Source organism: Triturus cristatus, chromosome 1_2, assembly GCF_964204655.1.
Source record: "Triturus cristatus chromosome 1_2, aTriCri1.1, whole genome shotgun sequence".
NCBI classification, from domain to species: domain Eukaryota; kingdom Metazoa; phylum Chordata; class Amphibia; order Caudata; family Salamandridae; genus Triturus; species Triturus cristatus.
In genome coordinates this window covers 405,922,476-405,942,246 of record NC_140580.1, presented here as the reverse complement: position 1 = coordinate 405,942,246, position 19,771 = coordinate 405,922,476, and the positions used below count along the sequence as shown (strand labels likewise).

The 19,771-nt window shown below is 41.6% G+C and overlaps 1 long non-coding RNA gene across 1 annotated transcript; it reads left to right on the top strand.

The window, feature by feature from the left end:
• Positions 1-1,671: 1,671 nt before the first annotated feature.
• LOC146867432 (uncharacterized) lies at positions 1,672-3,319 on the top strand. Its single transcript, XR_014966088.1, has 4 exons — positions 1,672-1,746; positions 2,229-2,294; positions 2,389-2,548; positions 3,132-3,319. It is a non-coding gene; the product is annotated as an uncharacterized LOC146867432 (long non-coding RNA).
• Positions 3,320-19,771: the final 16,452 nt, after the last annotated feature.

Genomic DNA, 19,771 nt, shown 5'->3' with positions numbered 1-19,771 from the left:
TTTAGATACAGTCAGCAAGGGTCTCAATCTTGAAATTCCATGGGAACAGAGCTTTCTTTAATAGTAACGGTTAAAGTTAAGATTCAGATCAGCCTAACTGCATTCGTTCATTTTGGTAGTAAGATTGCTACCTTACCCAGAACACTGATATACTCCACGTAATATCCTGAGAATTCTTAGGTAGACATAGGTTACTTTACCTTACATTTGCTCCAGCATTCCTTTTCTTGATTTGGTTCTCACCAATTCAACTGATATATCTAAGTGTCCATTCTGGTCTTAGATTTTGTATTATGGATACAGCTCAAAAAGCTAACACTATGGCATGTTTACGGTTGTTGTAGATATCGCGAGTTCGAACCCTGAGGTTGTCAGTATTTTTAAATATTACAAAAATTTTTTTTTCCAACTAATATATTTTTACTCATACTTAGTTTTAGCTTCCCATTGACTTTAGCTATTTGGTTTTCGGTTAGTTTCGGCTACCTCTATCTATGTTCCAGCTTTAATTAAATCCACTGTAACACCCATTTGCTAGAAATTTGATATAAGTTTACAATTATGGGTATAGCTCTAGAGGTTAAGGCTATTGCCTGTCATTCTCATCTTTAGGTACCGCTGGTTCGAGCCCCTTGGTGGTCAGTGATATAACTATTTGTTCCTGCATTTATTTTTGGGATTTGCGTTTAAAATATCGTTTTCCTTTAAGCTATACAGCATATAGTATTTAATCACTAAACTAGTGATTGGGTAATTTATCTATCCACAATATCACCGATTATCTATACATTTTAAATAAGTCTTGTCTATTTCCTCATTTGAAAAATCGTTTTTTGCCTGATTTCCAATTTACTTTTAGTATCTCCATTTCTATTGGCTTGCAGATCCATGCTAGCCAGTGTAAGCCATTTCCATTGGCCTACAGATCCAACAGTTTGAATCTCCATTTCCATTGACTTACAGATCCATGCAAGCCAATGTAAGCCATTTCCATTGGCTTACAGATCCAACAGTTTGAATCTCCATTTCCATTGGCTTACAGATCCATGCAAGCCAATGTAAGCCATTTCCATTGGCTTACAGATCCAATAGTTTGAATTTTTGCTAGAAATTTGATATAAGTTTCCAATTATGGTTATAGCTCTAGAGGTTAAGGCTACTGCCTGTCATTTTCATCTTTAGGTACCGCTGGTTCGAGCCCCTTGGTGGTCAGTGATATAACTATTTGTTCCTGCATTTATTTTTGGGTTTTGCGTTTAAAATATCGTTTTCCTTTAAGCAATATAGGATATAGTATTTAATCACTAAACTAGTGATTGGGTAATTTATCTATCCACAACATCACCGATTATCTATACATTTTAAATAAGTCTTGTCTATTTCCTTTTTTGCCTGACTTCCAATTGACTCTTAGTATCTCTATTTCTATTGGCTTACAGATCCATGCTATCCAAAGTAAGCCATTTCCATTGGCTTATAGATCCTACAGTTTGAATCTCCATTTCCATTTGCTTACAGATCCAACAGTTTGAATTTCCATTTCCATTGGCTTACAGATCCATGCAAGCAAATGTAAGCCATTTCCATTGGCTTACAGATCCAACAGTTAGAATTTTTGCGCTCTTTCAAACCCTATTTAAATGAAAGCTCAGTGCAGTGAGGTTTGCATTCATTATACGTCGGTACATTGGATAAGTTGCATCGTAATGATTTCCCGCCTTCATCCTTTTGCTCTGCCACATTAAGGTAAGACTATGAACATAGGAGACTTTATTAGAGTAGTATGGTTTTCTTGCCTATATTAACATTATACTATCTGAATTATGGCTTTGTTCAGATATCTCTCCAGAAGTACTCTCTGGTTCCTTATAAAACTTAAAAGAATAAGGGCTGTAATCTGAATACATCTTTAAGATTTAGTAAGTATACCGGTCTCATCTCTGCATAGTAGTTATCCTTTAGAGAATATAACATTTAAGGGTTTTTAAAAAAAATTAGCGCTCTCAGATATTCAATCGTCGATATTAATATATATGTTTTGTGAAAAATATTTATTGTTTGCAAACTGGATAACTATAGGCCATTTAAGATTTGCGCAAATAGTTGAAAGAACATCCTATGTATATTGTATTAATACATAAAAACCAAATCTCTCTGCTTTATTAGTTAATTTAGACTTTTTCTAACAAAAAATGGTTTATACATATTTTCTTATATTATTTTTCCAGAAGTACTCTCTTGTGAATATCCTCATAGCCCTTGGACTGATTAGACCTGCATCTTACCTATGTTCTGTGAGTATCTTCATAAAATCCAGCAATGACTAAAAGAGACCACTGCCTAACAATCATAACTAAAACTTAGTGATAACTATTATTTTTTCCATAGAGACTCATTTTCCTCTATGTAAAGGCAGATTTACTAAACTGGCGGATTCTGTAAACTTCAAGAACTCCACTAACACTCAAAAAAATGTTCTTAGATGGTCCCTAATACCAACAGCTATATTTTAGCGACCAAGAAGTGAATATCGTCTTCTGAACTTCTAGTAAGTAAATGGATGAATTAGCTTTGTACAAATGACATCAGACCACTATTGACCTAGTTAGCTTATTACTGCTTATTACTATTATTTGTATCTCAACAGGTATTCCCAATATTTACTTTCTAAAACGAATAGTCTTAAGCTTATATATTATTAGATTTTTGTCCATTAAGTCTTCACGTACATAATTTGGTTACTTTACTTATTTTCTTTTATCTTTTCTTCTATTACTCTATATCTTTCCTCTCTTGGTTCAACAAAATATATATATAGCTTTCTGCCAGTTTTGAGAAGAAACATAAGTAACAACCTTTGTCACTACTCAGTTTGTATGGACTATTTTTTGACAGTGTTCCAATTATTGAGTTCTGTGTGTTTTATATTGTAAATATAGATGTGTTTTGTTTATTTTGAAATTATGTATTACTAGCCGATGTTAATAAGTTGTCACAATACTTAATCACTGGGTTGTGTTTTAAAAATTATCGACCAATATAGTGCCAGGTGTATATATGTAATTACAAAATTTGTATATTTGTATACAATCTTCTCTGCATCAATTTGTGCTGTTTTATTTTCATTTTAGTTTCTATTCAATAGACGGTTCCCCTGATGAAGGCAATTCAGCCGAAACGCGCGTCGTCTCCATCTGCTGCTATGTTTCCATCAACCATTATATTGACCGTGTGACATTTGTTTTCTGGAAATTAATTTATACCAAATTTACATTTTGTGCTTTCTGAATAGGATATTTACATCACCGTTTTTCTCTATTCATGGTTTATTCCTATTGATGGTCTATTCCTATTTTTGTATAAAAAAACAATAAATAATTATATATTGCTTATCAAGTAACATTGAGTTATGTTGAATTTTCTGTCCTGTTTTGCAGAGTTGCGCCTGGTTCACTTTGGATGGTTTTAATCAGTAGTTTGCTATTGTTCTTTATCTAAACATGATATGGAAAATATATGCAGCGAGGAGTTACGTTGCTGAGTGAAACGATGAACTCATTTTCAGTGTCACTTCCAAGAGCTGTCATGGAGTTCTTGCTTAGATGAAGAGATTGTATGTCAGCATATTTTCAAGGATATTTACATAATTTATTTTAAGTATATCGTTACGCAGCCAAATAACTGGAGATTTGATGACATTTTCCACCATTGTTTGAAAATGAGAGGTCATGAAGTGCAGGTCTCTCTTAAACGCACTCCACAGTATATCTCATGTGTCACGTGACTCTGCTTCACTGCTTGAACATTGCTTCGGCATTATGCCTGTCGAAACTCTCCTAAATGCAGCCTTCTTGTAGTATAATTAGTTTACATTCTGCTAGGGCATGGTATGTCCATCCATACATTAAATATAAATGTAAAGCACACATTTTATGCACACATTTCGATGCTCAATTGGAGCACAATCCAAATCTTAAAGTTATAACCAGGTAACAGTATTTCCATAATCGCGTAATTTTATTGGCTAATTTTGATTTGGGAGAACAAGGAATTTCATCTTTACACATGCTGATGGACAGTTTTTGCTGAACTATTGTCACCAGCTTACTTACCCCTATGACAGTGAGACTTGGTTTTCCTGAGCTGCAAATCGGGTCTTCCTATGTCCCTTGTATAGAAAAATGTTATTACACACAGTTAAATTGTCTATAAACATTAACACATTTGGGAATCTGTTAAAAACCCATTACTGCTTACTCTGTGCTCTAAATACATGTACACATTCAGATATTGCTGATTCATAATGCATGAACTGTGAAGACTGTCCGAGCCATCAGTTCCTTCTAAGACACCATTAAATGCATCGACTTGCAGTGAACTGCTGCCAGGAGGTATATTCTGATAATATGTCTCCATTGGCATTGACGTGTTCAGTAGAAGATTTAACAATTCTAATCAGGATTTCTTTTTGTGCTTTAAAATGTCTCCTCTTGACCTCTGCAGTGCACATATATGTATATCTTGTTTTCCGTAAATTGCTTTAAACTGGTGCTTTATGCGATGGTGCGCGAGCGGGTCGACCTTCAGCCAGTCGGCTCCATTTCTACCCCACGGGGAAAGGCAATATGTTAAAAAATTCAGCGTGCGCTTTGGACTACGCAACTGGGTTTTTCTTTCGAACATGACTCCATTTTTGCATACGAATTAATTTGGATTTTATCTATACATATGATTGACAGCATTGTCAATGTAATACTCGTTCCATTTCAGCTTTTTGAGTCTATTCTCGTTTTCTAAATCCTAAATGTTTTAGTACAGTTAGATGCAAATAGGTTCATAGTCTTGACATTTGCTTGTCATGCATTGGCTTCATGCTCACAAAAATATAGGGGCATATCAGCAACAACCGGCGATAATTATCGCTAAGCGCACTTAGCGCTAGGATAATTATCGCCGGCTAGCGTGGATTTTTATCGCTGAGATAGCGTGCTATTAGCAACGCTTATCTCAAAAGCGTTAAAAATCCTCACCCTAACTGCCTAACGTGAAATTATCGCTGGAAACCCAGCGATAATCTCACGCAATGTGGCGTTAGCTTGATGATAGGGACTCACAAACTTAGCCATGATATCCACCTTCCATAGGATATCATGGCTAAATCAGTCCTGAAGCAGCCGTAAGGAAAGTAGCGATAACAGGGGTTATCGCTACTTTTCCTGCCGCTATGCTTCATAGAGATGCAAAGCTGGGCGTTAGGAATTCCTACGCTGATGCAAGTTTTCACGCGTCAGCGTGAGCTTGCTAATTAGGCGATAAAATTATCGGCGCTTTTCGGCTAAGCGACATTTCTCCAATTATCAAGGGAATCGCTAACAGGCATAGCGATAAGAAAAGTAGCGCTAACTGCAGTTAACGCTACTTTCCTTACGCCTGCTTTCACCCTGACTTAGCCATTATATCCAATGTAAGGTGGATATAATGGCTAAGTATGCCCTGCCCTATCAGCAAGCTAACACCAAAATGTGTGAGATTATCGCTGGATTGCCAGCGATAATCTCACTTTTGGCTGTTAGCGCGAGGAATTTTATCGCTTGTGAGATAAGCGTTGCTGATAGCACGCTATCTCAGCGATAAAATTCCACGATAGCCGGCGATAATTATCCTAGCGCTAAGTGCGCTTAGCTATAATTATTGCCGGCTCTTGCTGATATGCCCCATGGTTCCTTATGTGGAGCCATTGATCGAGTTCTGAAAGAGGGCCACTTGATCCCATAGCAAACACTGAAAGGACTGATGTATTATTTACATTTTTTATTAAATGACTACGCAACAAAATATGGAATGCCTGAAAATGATTTGGAACCTCTGACTGCGGATCAGTTTGCAGCCCTGGCGAGCCAGTGCCAGCACTTTGGCTCAAGCTGTAGTCTTAGACCCCTATCATGCCATAGTATTTAAGTCCATAAGAAGACAACGGTCCCCAAAGTTTCCTATTATATTAGAAAAGCCCCACATAATTCCTGATTATTGACCTTCTCTCAATTCACAGTTTTCCACTTATGTTACATTTGTGCACTAGCATATGTCTTCGTCGCAGACTGCTAATCCCTACAAGGACCCATGCGATGCGGAAAATGGTTGCGCTGTTCTCCCGAAAGGTGATTTTAACATTGTTTTCCTCTCGGTTTTGAAACTGGCTTGATGTTGGGGAACTTTCGTTCACAACACTTTAAAAAACTTGCGCAAGTTTATATTTTAACGTAAAAAAACACCAGCAGAAAAAAAAAAGTAGATAGTAATCATTGTATTTACCAGAATTACAAGAAATTCAACAGAGGGAAATCATTGCGACTCCATATTTAAGACATGCAGTTATCTCTCTACTCCAGAATTGCATTTAATAAACTGAAGGCAGGCTATCTGCAAAATCCTCGCCCCACGGTAGGACACGCTATCTCATTGACCTGATCCCTAATCCGCTGTGTCTGTATAAGCAATTGGATAGCTCTGTGGCTCAGCATCTTCAGGTCACACCTGTATTTTGCTCAGAGATAGAGGTGGAATTTGCATTATTTGTATAGTAGTTGATACCGGAGGCAGAGATTATTTTGTGGTGGGCGGTCGCGGAGCATTGATGATAGTAGATGTCTCAGCACGTTTCAGCATGGTTTATCATTGGTTTCTTATAGAGAAAGGGCTCTATTCCTTGCACCCTCTTGCATCAATGTATTTGTGAATGGTGAAGGACACAATTGACAACTCTATCTCTTAAGTCTCAAACTGTGGCCATCACATGGACAGTCTATCTTCTTCGACATTCTGTTTGCTCACTGTGTTAGTCCATCTATATTACCATAAATATGCAGACAATGTGCAATTGTTGAGCAGTTTGATCTTAATGAGACCCTATGAGTCTTTAAAAGTTTGTATACATTCGATCTATAGGTTGATAGCAATGAACAAACTTAAAATGAAGGTCTCAGAAACTAGATTTTGTGGATAGGTACTTGAAATTCCAATAGTAAAAAAGATATTTGGCTTGCACCCAACTTGGGCCACTGCCCTGCGAGTATGGACCAGGAGAGTACATTGGTTGTTCAATTAGATGAAGATATGACATTGACTCCCCAAACAAGAAAAAACACAAAATGGTTTCTTTTGTCTTAAACTTTTAGAAAGTATTTTTCACTCAACACCTTTCCACATGAAGAGTAATCGACTATAGTCTCAATCATCTCCAGCATCAAATCCCATTTAGCGAAGCCCAGAGACAGACGTTTGAGGGAAAGTTAATTCAAGTCAGGAGACAGGGATTAGGAGGACTAATATTTTCAGAAGAACAAACAATCTGCTCTCTAAGTCAGGCTTATAAAACATCACTTACAGTATGTTTTTTTAGATTGATTTACAATAACCTGACTGCTAATTTGTAATAAAACGTCATAATTTTATTTACTGGTTCCTGGTCCTTATCGTGTAGCCAAATGGGTTCCTCTTTTAATTACTAGTGGTAGGTGGAGCTCGCGGAGTTCAAATCTTCAGAGAGATCTAAAAACCCAATGAAATTCTGCTGAGTTCCATGCACAGGCGGAACTGCCGCCTGGTACTAGGTAACTTTACTTCCATTTTGTTCATAACATTTCAGCCATTCAAGATTAAATAGCTGTAGTGCGAAATATCACAATTTACGTTTTTTTTACTTACCATCACATTTAGATTGTTTGGCTGTAAACACTTCTAGCTCACAAGAAACAGGAATAAGGCTGTCTGGGGCATATTAACAAGAGGGAGAGATAAAATTATCGCTGCTTTAGCATGCGTTTTTGGCCGAAAAGCAGCGATAAATAGCAATGACACGCTAGTGGATGCTTCCGTGATTTAGCACCCGCTTTGCAGCGCATCGTTAATGAGATGCAAACGGCATGCCTCAATAGACTACATGGGAAAATATTGTGAAGGCAGTTTCGCGATATTTACAACAATACCCCGGACGGCGTAGCGATAAACCAAATCGCACAAACCGGCCATTAACACTGGATTTTAACGTCTACTAAAATCAAGTGTTAGGCATACTTTGCATGGGAGGTGGAATATTGGGTTACGACTACAGGGTTGTATCAGCAAGGTCATTGCTGTTTTGCAGGGAACATCACTGGTTTTCCAGCGATGGTGGGACATTTCCCTGCTATCGCTGGAATTGTCATCGCCAATGCGCTAAGCATTGTAAATACAGCGCTCGCTCGGTGGTGAATTCCAGCGATAGGGAAACTCGCGCTAGGCGCGGCCAGTGATAATTATCGCTGCCGCTTGTTAATATGCCCCTCTGTCTTCCACACCCCCAGGTGGCTGCGGCAGAGCACAAATAATAGCCTAGTAGTGACACGAAAGGTCAAGCACACACCCCGCACAGGGCACTTTTAAAAGTGTGATCCTGATTCCTGGCACACAGGCAGTATTGGTGCAACATCAATGGGACCAGCCACAAAGGATACATTCCCTGAAGAAGGGCACAAACACCTCACTTCTGGCCTCAGCATCTAGCGCTGGGGTTAGCAGGGGAAAGCACAGAATGATAGGCTGCCATTAGGATAGGGGTCTGTTCTATCATGCGTGAGCGTGCCATGTCTGCGTAATGCAAAACTGGGAAAAAATGACCTTGTCACACTTATATTATACAAAAGTTACTCCGTTTCTATTGCATGCTTGATATTTGAGTCCACAGTTTAAGTTAATATGAAGAAAACACAGTTTAAATAGTAATAACTCACCGATCATGACTTTAATAGAAAATAAATTGCAGCAAATGCATTTTGCAGCAGAAAGAGTTTCGTAGGCAATTATGTGCAAGGCATAGCTGGCCCAGGGAAGATGGCTGAGAGGCAGTTGGTTGCCAAGGACATGAGAGTGGCACAACATGCATCTCTCGAGGTTTACGCTGCAGTGGCTGAAAAGTGCTCTGTGGAAACGATTTTTCAGTATTCAGTCTCGGGGGATGACAGCGTACAAGAGTGGACAAAAGCCCATAGGCCATTTTCAGGTGGGGGTCATTAGTCACTCTCACCGTGTAGCAGTGGGGGACCAAAGAAGTGGCTCATGACCGGAAGTTGTCATGAGTTATGCGACAGATGGGAGGGGACAGAATAGAGCCCTTTAAAAGTGGGCGCCCCCCCAGTGACCCCCTCTTTATTCCCTGATGTCCTGCAGGAGCTGGACAGATTGTTTGCCACCCACCCACCCCGGCATATCTACATGGGTGCCCCTCATAGGCCCATCGTAGCCTTGTAATGACACTAATGATGACAGCGTACAAGAGTAGGAATAAGGTGCTGCGTGGCTTTCTCTTCACTGTGAAGTAAATATTCTCAGCTGGAAGGGAGGCTTACAGGATGAATTGCACATAAGAAGACCTCTTTACCCAACTAGGGGTGGGTGAGCAGTTGCACTGCAGCATGCTGATGAACGTTCCTCAACCAGTGGAGTATTTTTGCTGAACTCCGTACTCCACATGGAGAGCCAAAAACTCTGTGAACTCCATCAGTGGAGCGGTGTTCCCAGCCCACCCCTATAATGTGTGTTTGACTAAGTGCTAACTCCCATCACCTCTTAGTCACACAAAAGACCCATTGGATGACTAATGGTAAGAGGGTTGGCCCAGCGCTTGATAAGGATTTTGGATGCGAGGATGTATAATGCTAGATGTGTGCTTGTACAATGGTGGGAGTTTGGATGTTGCTGCATGATGCTGGCTGTGTGGGTGTATGATGTCACTATGTATGCATTTGGGTGTATTTACATATCTTGATGAGTGTGAACATGGCTATCTGTTTGGGGTGTATTGGTATGTGCTGTTGGTTGTGAGGAAATATATTGAATTGTTTGAGCAGTGATTGTGGTTTATATGCACATTTAACTGTGGATGTCTGCAAAGTATGTTGGTGGGAATGACTGTGGAAAAATGGTGTGCATTTTTCTGATTTGTGTGTGTTTGTGTATATTCCTGTTTGAGTAGACATGCACCGGTGGGTGTGTGGCCATTTATAAAGTTGTGTGAGTGGCAGAATGATGATGGGTGGACACAAATATGAAAGTAGGCATATTTTCATACTATGGTGGATTTGTTGGTGTAAGATTTTGGTTGTGTATGAAGTGGGTGTGTGGATGTATGATGCTGATTGTGGAGATTTATGAAGGTTGTTGTATTGACATATGATGTTATTTGCATGGCTGTATGATGATCGGTGTATTCGCCTTTGATGATAGTTGTCTTGGCATAAGACTGGTATTTGAATTTTTTTATAGTATTGTCTTGGCATGTGACAGTGTGTGGATTGCTGTATAATGCTTGTGAGGGAGAATGAAGGTAGGTGCGCTGGCATACCATGGTGGGTGTGTTGATGTATAATGGTGAGTGTATTGGAACATCATATCTGTTGTATGAACATTTGCTGGTCGAATGTTAGCTTATTATGTTGATAGTGGGGATGTATGATTATTGGTGTATGATGTTGGTTGTGTTTTTGTATGCTGTTGGTGTGATGCATTATAATGATGAATGTGTTGTAAGATTATATTTGTGTTGGTGTGTGATGTTGGTTGTGTAAATGTATGATGGCAGTGTATCGTCTATGATGGTGGTTGTGTTGGTGAATGATGTTGGTTGCATGGTTGCACTATGGTGGTTTGGACTGTGTCTTTTTGTGGTCCTCTGATCATATGATGGTTGGTGTGCAGAACTATAATTTTAATTGCGTTAACTTTTGATGATTGATATGTTGTGTATGATGCTTGTGTAGCTATTTAATGGCGTGTTTGCTGGCAGATGAGAATATGAGGCCCATTAGGATGTAGGGCGGATCGCCTCTGCCCGCATGGCAGAGGCGATCCGCCCGCCACCCATTTACCCCGGCCATATTAGTTTGGCGGGGGGTACTGCGGCGGATGAGAAGAGCGTCTGCCGCTTTTCCTTCCGGTCGACAAGTCGACCGGGCGGAAAAGGGTTTGATATGGTGGTGGTGTCTGCTAGACACCGCCATCCATATTAGCATGGGGGAGGAAATAGTTGCCGCCACGGAAAAGCATGCAGAATTCTCTTCCGGGAGCCCGTTGCTGGCCCCCAGGGTATTGGGGTGGTGGGGGGTGCACAGGGGGGTACCTATGGTACCCCCCTGCATTGTCATGGACATGGTGGCAGGCACCTCGCGGTGCCTGTCACCTTGTGCATGACAATGCACACAGTGCATTCCCAGCATTGTGGCGGGCAGTGCTGACAGTGCCGCCCGCCACAATTCTGGGAATGGAGGATGCCACCACCACGGTGGCGGTGGCATCCTAATCGCTGGTGCGGGACCGCCACACCACTGGCTACCGGGCCTAGGACCACTAGGGTGGCGGGCGGACAGAAGTCCGCCCGCCATTCTAATGGGCCTCTATATGTCCAATTATGACAGTAGTGACCAGATGAACAAAAGTTTTATTCGTTTGCCAAGGCCCTATTCACAGAATTGGGCAGTTTGCAAACAAAAAAGGCCTATTTTCACATAGAAGGGCCCCATTTGTTATATGGTAACCTATTATCGAATCGCAAATTGGGTTTGCAATTCGATATTAGGAAGGTGCATGTTTAGGGCATCCCTTCTTAATACCGAATCACAGTGATATGTGAGAATGTTTTGCGATCAAAATGCAGTTGCAAATCATTTGCATTTTACTACCTACTTCGAGTAGGTGCTAACCCAGTCGCAAATGGGAAGGGGTCCTCAAGGGACACCTTCCCCTTTGTGAATGTTTGTGAAAGCATTTGTTAAGAGTGGTCAGTGGTCAGTGGTCCCAAGGACCCCTGTCTACGCTTGAAAAATGAAAAGAAACTTTTCATTTTTCTTTTTGAAATGCATCCTGTTTTCCTTTAAGAAAAATGGGCTGCTTTTAAAAAAATCATTGCTTTATTGAAAAGCAATCACAGACAAGGTGGTCTTCTGACCCCAGCAGACCACCATCTCCATGATTTTTGTAATTAACAATGGGTCGCAAACCGAGGCCTACCTCATGGATATTAATGAGGTAGGTCTCTTTGCGGCTGACTGGGAATGGCTAAATGTGTCAAAGACACATTTGTACATTGCTATTTGGTAATCTCAAACCATACATCTGGACCTAGGTCTCTAAAAACATGATAGTGGGTGTGTTTTCATATTGTGTGATTTGCGTGAACAGATAGTGTTTGGTGTGTTCAAAATTGATGTTGGTTGAGTGAAGGCAAGTTGCTGCGTGTATTGGCCTACGGTGGTAGTTATGTGGTTATATGTGGTGGCTGAATATTTGAAGTTAGTTTTGTGGCTGTGTAATGTTGAGTGTGTTGGACTAACAATATCAGTTGTGCAGATGTATGGTGGTGGGTGTGTTGGCATACGATGTTACCAGCGTATGATGTTGGGTCCTCCCCATCCTTTTTACAGTCTTTGTGCTGCCCAGCAAAGTCACTGTACATGGCTCTACACATCCTGCAGCGCTTCTGTGTGCCAAACACATCTACTGCCTCTCCTCTATGTGGTCTCTGCCTTTACTTATGCCATTTATTCTGCTTCTAATCATACTTCATACTCTGTGTCCCACTCTGTTTCACCCCTAGTGCCTCTCTGTGCACCTCCTGCACCCTTGAAACTCCTCTGGGTGCCCTACTCCCACTCCAGCCCTAATATGTACCACCTACCTCACCCCTTCATCTCCTCTATGTGCCACGAGCCCCTTCAGCCATGTCTATATGCACCCACCCTCTATAGCTCCTCTGAGTGCTTCTCCTCTTTTAAAAAGAGTGTATGCTGTCGGGCCCTATTCTTGATGACTGTGGAAGCAAGCATCTCCTACAGCCCCTTTGTGCATTATTCTCCCTCGCCCCTGTAGCTTCTCTATGTGGCTCCACAGACAGGCAGTCGGGACATATGCCAAGTTTTCATCACCCAGCTTTAAATGAAACCCTAAACAAAGCCTTTCGGTCACTCTTTCCTGCCTAACTTCTTAAAAACCGTAAAACAATTATTGCCGTCTCATCCTTACAAACAGACTCAGACCTCACACAGGAAGGACTACTTTTAGAGCTTCTCTAATGAGCTGTCAATCAAACACCGACTCGTATGAAACAATACTAGGCTTCTTGCCGGATGAAACAAACTGCTCCATAACCGAGGGCCTCCTCATCATAAGAATCACTGAACAATTTGCATTTGTACCTCTCCAGTGCCATCCAGACCAATATGACTATTTGGGACAGAAGGAATTAGGACAATGGGCAGAGGATAGGGCAGAAATAATATCACGAAATGTATTTAGGATGTCTGAAAAATATCCTTTATTCTACTTGTGAAGGTAACTGCCCCATTAAGCTTGTTCTTTATTTCTCAAAAGTGTTTTCACCTGTGGATAAAGAAACACAATTTGACCATTTTACAGAGTTGATTCAAAAGTTATCAGTCAATGCTTTTGAATGGTTTTTAATCCTTCCTGACAAATAGTCACATCTAAGGCACTGCACTGCAGGGGTTCGAACACACTCATGACGTATATTTATTGCATGTTTATTATTGTACATTAGTAAGTAAGTAAGTAAAAGATTTATTATTTTTGAATAATTAAAACCATTACAAAAAAGCACACAGATAAAATGTTTTAGATTAGTTGAGCCTTTTCAAAAAGCGCTCGAGGAAAAGTCTTGTTTGTTAAGAAGTACAAATATGTTTCTAAAAACTAATGAGTCCCGATGTTTACTTCGTACGCTAGGCCTCCAGAGTCTGTACGCGTGTTGCAATTGTGAAGAGTCTTTTGTTGTGTTTACGTGTCCTCATATTGCCACTGGGCCTTGCTTAGATGTTACTAATAACAAGAACGTAACTAGCTTTCCATTTAATTGCGGGTCCTTTGGATTGATCGTTCGTTAATAGGGTTTTTAAGAGGCCTGCCCTTTCCTCTTTTAACTTGACGCAGGAACAAATTAGGAGTTGTATGTCCTCAGTTCCGGCCCGCATAGCCTGCATGATTTCCCTCAATTCTCTCTCAGCCAAGGTGGAAGATGTGGAATGGCTGGGAGGATCCCTAACCTGTATTTTAAAAACAATTATTTGGACTTCCTTGAATATCCCTGGTTAAAATATGCCTGCGGCCCAGATGATTTATAGCTGCTCAGAGTAATCCATACATGGCTCCTGCGTGCAAAGACAGCTTTGTCTTTTGTCAAGGGAAAGTTTCCTAATGACCTTTTTTACAATATGTACTTACAATATGTATCTACTTCAGGACCGATGACGCGACCGCGCAGCGGATGAGTGCAGCGGGTGCGCCGCTAGCACGCCGACGGCGCGCCTAAGGCAAGCCCGTCTGCGCCCGTCCGCGCCTGGCCGGGCCCAGGGGCCAGAATCCCTGGGATTCCGGCCAGTAACCCTTTGAAATACTCCAACAAAGAGCTTAAATCTCTCAGACCTAAACCGATTAAGTAGTGTGACCATACTTTGCAACCTGAGAAACAGATGAACGCGTGTGTCGCATGCAAGTATAAACTAGATGTGCCTCCTGACGTACCGGAGGTACCTATTGGCACTAACAAGGTCAAAATGTTTCTTGTAAACTGTCGATCTCTGACCAAACATGCAAATGAAATTTGCCTGCTGTTGGATGACGAAAGGCCTGATTTACTTTTCTTGACAGAAACTTGGCTGAATGAAGAGGGGGGTCCAGGGATTGTTCAAGCATTACCTCCAGGCTACACTATATCCAGGCTTGACAGGACCACAGGCAGAGGGGGGGGGGGGCTTAGCCATTATTTATAAAAACAGTTTAAAATGTCGTACCACAGCTAGTCCATTACCTAACTGCGAAAGTTTCTTCCTCACGATTAGCCTATCACAGGTTAATACGTTCTCTGGAATTTTAGTCTATCGCCCCCCCGGCCCGGCAGGCAATTTTTGCAAACATCTTCTTGACAATATTGTAAGCCTGGGTAGCTCGCTCCCGAATTTTACGCTTCTTGGAGATTTTAATCTCCACTTAGAGGAGGTTTTTCTCCCATTAGTAGTGGAGATGACTGAAGGTCTCGGAGTACTGGACCTAAAGCAATTGAGTAATAATCCTACCCATAATAAAGGACATACTCTTGACTCCATTTTTTCTAACATCTGTAATCTAATGGTGGCTGATCCGATTCCTCTTCCTTGGTCAGACCATTTTCTGATCCCCTTTTCATGGATAATTCAAGGAACTGATTAATGGGTAAAAAAAAGTACCAAGTCAGTACGACCTTGGGCAAAATTGTCACATGATTCTTGGTCGAAGCATCTAGAAGAAACGGTTCCTATACTAGACTCTAACCCAACAATTGCTAACGACCAACTTACTAGCTGGTTACAATCCTCATTGGACATGGTTTTACCCAAAAAAGTTGTTCATAAAAAAAGATGGGGTCACCATAACTTATGGTACACACCTAAATTACGTACCCTTAGACAAAAATCCAAGCAGTTAGAACGTCGCTGGAGGAAATCTCTGACAGCTGATAGGAAGGAGGACTATGGAAACGCTATCAGAAGCTATAAAGACGAAATAAAATTAGCAAAATCTGCTTTCTACGAAAAAGAAATTCTTTTAGCTGAAAATGGCCCCTGTGAAATTTTTAAAATTGCCAAATCTCTTTTCACCCCTCCTGCTCCCCCTAGCAATGATAAGGATAGTTTCCAACATTGTAATTTAATTGCTCAATTCTTCAATGAAAAAATCCAGGCTATTTATCAATCATTTGCTGTGGGCTTAGAATCACAGATAATACCCCCCGTACGCGCTGCCGTTAATCAACTAGAGAATTTTCCCCCCATAAATTTAACTACTCTCCAGAACATTTTCAACCAGGTTAAATCTGGGGCTCCGTCAGATGTTGCCCCCCTACGATTTTAAACCGAGTTTTTGAAACTATTGCCCCAATTGTTCTTGAAGTAATCAATACCTCCCTAGAATCAGGCTCTGTTCCCCTCTTATGGAAACAAGCTATGGTCAGAGCCTTATTGAAGAAACCCAATTTGGATCCTGAGATACTGTCTAATTATCGTCCTATCTCGCTACTGCCAGGTATTGGCAAACTGGCAGAGAAATATGTCAATACTACGATCTCGTCCTTTTTTGAAACTAACAACTGCTTCCATCAAACTCAGACAGCATTCAGAACCCAACAAAGTACGGAAACAGCCTTGCTAGTTGTGACGGAAAGTTTAAGAAGGATCACGGATAATGGAGGCTGCGCTGCATTGATTCTGCTTGATCTCAGCGCAGCCTTCGATACCAGGAACCATCAGCTTTTAATCCAAAGACTTAAAAGCCTTGGAATTACTGATATGGCTTTAAAGTGGCTACAGTCCTACCTCGAGGACCGCTCATTTGTGGTCTTCAATGGAAATGCCGCTTCTAAAACCATTACTTCTTGGCTGTGGGGTTCCTCAGGGCTCGTCCCTGAGCCCCACTCTATTCAATGTGTACATGAGTCCCCTTGCTGAACTGGTAATTCCCCATGAAATTCAGATTGTTACGTACGCAGACGATACCCAGTTAGTGGTATCACTCAGCCAACAAAATAAGTCTGCTCCGAATCTCATGCTGTGTCTGCAAGAAGTATCAAAATGGATGGATGCTTCTTACCTAAAACTTAATGGGGACAAGATGGAACTCATGTTTCTTGGAAACTGCCCTCCATCTTCTATAGCCCCCTTCTGGCCTAACTGTCTTGCCCCTCCCCCCAATTCCAAAAACAGAAATTAAGAGCTTGGGAGTTTGGATAGACCATGATCTGAACTTTAAGAAGCAAGCGAATAAGGTAGCCGCTAGCTGCTTCGGATTGCTCAGAATGTTAAGGAAGATTCTCCACTTTCTCCCACCCACTGTTAGGAGAACAGTAGTCCAGGCACTCATTTTGTCACGCCTGGACTATGCGAATGTTCTGTATCTGGGAGCTCCGGCGGTCGCCATTAACAGACTTCAAGTTATTCAGAACTGTGCAGCACGACTTCTCACCAATTCAGCTAGGTGGATGTCTGCCAAACCCTCTCTGGCATCACTTCACTAGGTGCCGGTTCCCCAAAGGATCCATTTTAAAGCCTTGTGTATTGCCCACAAGGCACTTTCTAACAAGGGCCCCCCAGTTGTCCGCTCTCTTATTCAGTCTTATTGTCCAGCTAGATCCTTCAGATCAGAAAATAAACACCTGACCCTAGTACCCATGGTAAAACGAATGCGTAGTGGAGGACGGTGCTTTGGCTACAATGCTGCGAAGCTATGGAATGGCTTACCATTGACCATTCGATCTGAATCTAATTACATTCTGTTTCGCAAATGTTTAAAAACTTTTCTGTTTCCGTAATTTTACCTACTCGTTCTGGGAGTTGCTATAGCGCTGGGATGCTCTAGGGTAGCCATGCGCTTTATAAATGCCCTTTCAATTCAATTCAATTCAATTCAATTCAACCCTTTCAATTCAATATGTTTAAAGTGCGAATGCGTTGTTGGAGTTTCCCATAGGTCCACTAATCCGGTGATAGCCAGTGATTCCTCCAGGTATGCTTTGGCTGGCGAGGTAGATGTGCTGCACAATTCTTGCCAGAGCTGATGGTTTAGTGTGTTCCTGGATGAATTCTTGATTTTGTGCCAACACTTGATGTAAGAGCCTCGCCTTGCAAGGAGTTGTTTCGTTAAGCCAAACTCAAGTCGAATCTGTGCTGGTGAGACGTAGGGCAGGAGGTTTAGCATGACTCCGTAAGCTTTTGCCAAGGAGGTATCCAGCAGTGTGGCGTCCCTACCCCTCAATGCTTCGCTGTCATAAGTAATTGAGGGTGGAATTTTTGCTTGCTTGTACATCAGTATATTACTTTGTATCCAGTTCTGATAAATCAGTAACAAAAGTCACTTTCCAGCCCTGTTCTCAATTTCAATGGCCTCTTGAGTCCTGCAGGTCGATGTTTCATTGTCAGGACAACAGAAGTGTCTTTAGCCACAGAACGCCCCAGTTGAAGGACCATATGGTCCCAAAGAGAAAGAAGGAATGCATCACTATACCTTCTTCAATTCTGACATCTTTTTCTCAACGCCTCAGCCTGACTCTCTGGGCAGCCATATTACCTCCCCCTGCACTTCACACACCCCAAAGGAGATAGAGTAAGGCTTCCGACACCTCCTGTAATACTGACATCTACTGCTCTACAGAGGGGAACCTGTCCTTTAAATAGGGAGCATTGTCAGTGAGACCTCCTCTTCTTCCTTGATTCCATCCCCTTCGGTGATTGGTGATGAGGATCCTTTTCTCCTCTGCAGATCAGAATTTCCCTAATGTATTGGTGAATGGGGTAGGGTTTTCATGATGAATCTTACCTCCAAAATCAAGGACTCCCTTCACTACCTTGAAAAAGACTCACCCTACTCCCTGGAGGTCCTTGTCCTTTACTGCTCGCCAGCCTTGTGCGTTGCTTTTCATGAAACGCTGCTTGTTTGAGGTCTTAATTCCTCAGTCACGGGATCTGGGTGTCTGTGGTGTCCACGAGGAGTGAGCATGGACAAAGCTCCTTTGCATCAGCTCTGACAATGGCAGCAACTGCATACATGTAGACACCAGCGGCTGTCTCAGAGAGGCTGTGGACCAGAGGCACAAACAGTCTGAGCACAATAAGTGTGTGAGAAACTGTAACAAACATGGGATTAATCAGAAGAAATACTGGTCCAAAGTCTTTCCCACCCCGAAATGTATTTAAAACTCCTAATCTTAATTCATCAATATGATACATCTGTATTCCTAGACCTCTGACAGTCAAGTAAGTATGCAAATAAAAGACGAATAACTCTAAGGTGGTCATTGAGAAGCACCGTTATAAGTTGCCATGGGCTTTGACCGACCACCCGTGATAACCACATTCCCTTTAGAGGTGGAGAAACTGCTGTTTTTCCACAGTGGAGCCTGAGCCATCTCTGCCAGGGGACAACCCTTGTGTGTTCATCCATCGATCCAAGCGCTACCAAGTGAATGGACAGAAGCTTTGTCCGCCAGGCACTAAATTGTCCTGTCTGAGGCCCTTTGAGACATGATAGTCCTGGTCAGGAAAATTTAAAAAGAACCTTGATGTGCTGAGGGAAAATTCCCTGTATGTCAAACAATCTTCTTTTGCTGTTCATCAACAAACTCCCTCCCATACAGGGATGCAGGGTTTGCTGCTGAAAAACAAAAAAGGATTCATTTGATGGGTGCATGCATGCATGAATGAATGAATGAAAGAATGCCAATGTGTAAGATGCCCACATTCCAAGCAGCGGTTTTACTGGTGCTAGCAGAGGAAAGCCAAACAGATAGAAAATAGAGAGTGAGAGAGAGAGTTAGAATTCACAAGTTAGAACATTAGCGGCTGGAAAGGTTAGTATTCAGCTGTGTGTGGAAGGCTGTTCGGCGTACTGTAGAATGCAAGTGAAGAGGAAAAGAGTTCAGTTCTTTGGCAGCAATGACAAAGAAGGCATAGGCACCAGTCTGTGCTTTCCAAAATTTGCAAATATCCTAAAATTTGGCAGATCTATTCCATATTACAGAAGTGCCCTGGGACCACAACAGGCATTTCCTCCCACTTTGTGCACCCACAAGGTTACACTTTGGTAGTACAGAAGGAGCCACAGAAGCTTGTGCCTTCCCTTGTGTAATGCAGATAGCATTGGCACACATGTTGTACCACCGCTATCTGAAGAGGGTGTTCCCTCATTTGCATGGGGCCGTTGA